Consider the following 4,438-nt stretch of genomic DNA (forward strand, 5'->3'; position numbering starts at 1 on the left):
GAGTAGCTATAGTAACAGCAGGTAAAGCATTGAGGAGACAAGATGGTAGGTAATGATGCTTCAACTAAAACAATTTCAATGAAGATAGAAAAGAATGCTTTGCTTTGAAAGGGTATAGGGTTTTTTTTTTGTTTTGTTTTTTATAAATATATTTTATTGATTTTTTTATAGAGAGGAAGGGAGAGGGATAGAGAGTTAGAGACATTGATGAGAGAGAAACATCGATCAGCTGCCTCCTGCACACTCCCTACTGGGGATGTGCCTGCAACCATGGTACATGCCCATGACCAGAATCAAACCTGGGACCTCTCAGTCCTCAGGCCGACGCTCTATCCACTGAGCCAAACCGGTTAGGGCTAGGGTTTTGTTTTCTTTAGAGGACTGAGAAAAGGTGAGGAATTTAGTTTTGAACTCGTGTGTTTTAGTTCCAAAATGGAGATATCCAATAATTATTTGCTACAAATACCTAGATTTCAGAAAATGCAGATGTATATGAAGAATCAATATGTTGGTGGAAATAAAAGCCATAAGAGTGAATGAGTTCATTCATAGTGAGTTTAAAGAAGAGATAAAAGATTCCAAATTAAATTTACTTAAGCAGATTTTGTGAAGTATGGATGCCAAAGTTCTATTCAAGAAATTCTGACTTAATAGGTAGGGGTAGGAATACAGATTGACAATATTTAATCAAAGTACATGATGATAAGTCAAGTTTGAAAAGTTAATGTGAGGAGATAAAAGAAGGGAACATGTGTTAAAAGGGGAGGGGAGGGGATGAAAGGGAAGAGAAGAGAGGTCAATGATGAAATCTTAGGGCAGTGATGGTGAACCTATGACACGCGTGTCAGAGGTGACACATGAACTCATTTTTTTGGTTGATTTTTCTTTGTTAAATGGCATTTAAATATATAAAATAAATATCAAAAATATAAATCTTTGTTTTACTATGGTTGCAAATATCAAAAAATTTCTATATGTGACATGGCACCAGAGTTAAGTTGGGGTTTTTCAAAATGCTGACACGCTGAGCTCAAAAGGTTCGCCATCACTGCCTTAGGAAGTGCTGATATATAAGGAATTTGTAGAGAAATATCCATCTCACAGGTGGGGAGAATCCTATATAATAAAGAGGTAATATGCAAATTGACCATTACAACTTCACACAAGATGGCCGCCCCCATGTGGTAAAAGATGGCCACCCCCATGTGGTCACAAGATGGCTGCCACAAGATGGCCAGTAGGGGAGGGCAGTTGGGGGGGACCAGGCCAGCAGGGGAGGGCAGCTGAGGGCAATCAGGCCGGCAAGGGAGGGCAGTTGGGGGGGACCAGGCCAGCAGGGGAGGGCAGCTGAGGGCAATCAGGCCGGCAAGGGAGGGCAGTTGGGGGGGACCAGGCCAGCAGGGGAGGGCAGCTGAGGGCAATCAGGCCGGCAAGGGAGGGCAGTTGGGGGGGACCAGGCCAGCAGGGGAGGGCAGCTGAGGGCAATCAGGCCGGCAAGGGAGGGCAGTTGGGGGGGACCAGGCCAGCAGGGGAGGGCAGCTGAGGGCAATCAGGCCGGCAAGGGAGGGCAGTTGGGGGGGACCAGGCCAGCAGGGGAGGGCAGCTGAGGGCAATCAGGCCGGCAAGGGAGGGCAGTTGGGGGGGACCAGGCCAGCAGGGGAGGGCAGCTGAGGGCAATCAGGCCGGCAAGGGAGGGCAGTTGGGGGGGACCAGGCCAGCAGGGGAGGGCAGTTTAGGGGGACCAGGCCAGCAGGGGAGGGCAGCTGAGGGCAATCAGGCCGGCAAGGGAGGGCAGTTGGGGGCGATTGGGCTGGCAGGAGAGGGCAGTTGAGGATGATCGGGCCAGCAGGGGAGGGCAGTTGGGGGCAATTGGGTCAGCAGTGGAGCAGTTAGGCATCAATCAGTCTGTCAGGGGAATGGTTAGGGGGTAATCTGGCAGGCAGGCAGGCGAGCAGTTGGGAGCCAGCAGTCCCGGATTGTGAGAGGAATCTCTGACTGCTGGCTTAGGCCTTATCCCTAAACCAGCAGTAGGACATCCCCTGAGGGGTCCCAGATTGGAGAGGGTGCGGGCTGGGCTGAGGAACACCCTCCCCGTGCATGGATTTCGTGCATCAGGCCTCTAGTACAGTGATGGCGAACCTTTTGAGCTCGGCGTGTCAGCATTTTGAAAAACCCTAACTTAACTCTGGTGCCGTGTCACATATAGAAATTTTTTGATATTTGCAACCATAGTAAAACAAAGACTTATATTTTTGATATTTATTTTATATATTTAAATGCCATTTAACAAGAAAAAATCAACCAAAAAAATGAGTTCGCGTGTCACCTCTGACACGTGTGTCATAGGTTCTCCATCACTGCTCTAGTAACTTAATAAAGCAGAGCAACACTGCTTCCATTATGATAATAGAAAAGAAAAGAAATGGATATAGATAAAGAGAACCCAGGGTCTAAAGGGAAAGTTGAGGAAGCCCTGTCAGTGAATCGAACCACACACACTTATGGCTTAGTGGCTAGAGTGTTGGCCCACACACAGAAGAATTGTGGGTTTGATTCCCCATTAAAAGTACGAACCTGGGTTGCAGGTTCCATCCTAGGTGCCCCAGGTGTATGCAGGAGGCAACCAATCTATATGTCTTTCTCACATTGCTTATCAATGATTGATGTTACTCTCTCTCTCTCTCTCTCTCTCACTCTCCCCCTCCCTTTCTCTAAAACTCAATGGGAAAAATATCCTCAGCTGAGGATTGGCAAAAAGAAATGAGAGAGAGAGAGAGAGAGAGAGAGAGAGAGAGAGAGAAAGTTGAGGGAATTTTTGTGTGCTGGCTTATATTTCTCAATAAAGTAGGAGACAGTTACAGTAATTTTTAATATAATAATGTCCAATATTGCTAAACATCAATTTGAGGTTAAAAACTAAATTTATTATGGAATTTATCTGTGTAGTTTTTTTAAAATGTATATTATTATCCTTAGCAACCAGAATATCCTTACCAGAAAAACAAAAGTCATTAGATTGACACAAAGCTGGAAAGACAAGGGTGCAAGATACTTGAGATATTAATAAACAGAATGTACATAAAAGTCATATCCAAACAGTGTGGTTGTATATCATCGGTGGTAAGTGACATGAGTTAAGCTTGTATATAACTTAATTCTTTAGTTGAATTAATTTATCTATTTCAGTTACTAAGACAAACTATAATGAGTATATCAAACTAGTGCTTTCATCATTGTTGTTGCTTGAAATAAAATTAGAATGTTGTGTTGTTTAAAAGTGGATTTAGAGAAGTATAAATTGAATAACATACATGGTTTACAGGAACAAACAAATCATAAAGCAGTACAGGATTTGACTGACATTTAGGAAAGAATCTATATAAAAGTTTGTGGGATATAAACTGAATGTTATCAGGTTAGAAGAGAGGACTGATTAAGAAAGCAGAGTTGAGAGAGAGATTGAGATTTGAAAAAGTTATATAGCTAGCTTTGTAGATTTTGAAAATGGAAGAAGCTGCCACAAGCCAAAGGAAGTAGGCTGCCTCTAGAAGCAAATAAGACAAATAGATAATTTGTCAGAGTAACTGGATGGAACATCCCTGCTAGCAATGCTAACAACTTGAATTTAGGATGTCTCATTTCCACAACTAGTAGGAAACTATTACACTGGATGTGGAATGAAGTAAAGATAAGACAAGCCTGTTGAAAAAAAAAATGAGGATCAGAGGATAAAAAAAAATCACAGTAATTACTCTCAGCAATTTTCATTATATGGGAATAATTCAAGAGTTTCAGTAATAGGAAGTTATGATGACAAAGGGGATATTGAAGCAAAGTTGTAATTAAATTTCAGATGATGGCAAGGTGTGGTGTATGGATGTGAAAATACAAATATATTGAGTCATAGTGGAGATGAATAAAAGTGAGAAAACTATGAAATTGATTGGTCAAAATGACAACTTTATTCTCATGGTTGTTAAAATCATCTAGAATAATTGCAGAACTTAAGACTAAAAGAAAGACAGTGAGTGAGTGACTAAGGTCTTCAGTTAATAAGGGGGAGAGACCAGAGATCAGTGGAAAACAATTAGTAGGGATGGATAATAGTAAGATGAAACCACCTGGCCAGTGTGCTCAGTGGTTGAATATCGACTTATAAACCAGGAGGTTACAGTTTGATTCAGGTCAGGGCAGATGCCAGAGTTGAGGCTCAATCCCCAGTGTGGGGCATGCACGAGGCAGCCAATCAATGATTCTCTTCATTGATGTTTCTATCTCTCTCTCCCTCTCCCTTACTCTCTGAAATCAATAAAAATATATTTTTAAAAAGAAAGATGAAATTGAATTCATGGATCTCCATGAAGCTAAAGCATTGCAAAGAAAATGAACAAGTAATGTTCTAAAATCAGTAGTGAGGGAGAAGATTAGAAGATAAACT

The sequence above is a fragment of the Myotis brandtii genome, unplaced genomic scaffold, assembly GCF_000412655.1.
Source record: "Myotis brandtii unplaced genomic scaffold, ASM41265v1 scaffold40, whole genome shotgun sequence".
In the NCBI taxonomy this organism is placed as follows: domain Eukaryota; kingdom Metazoa; phylum Chordata; class Mammalia; order Chiroptera; family Vespertilionidae; genus Myotis; species Myotis brandtii.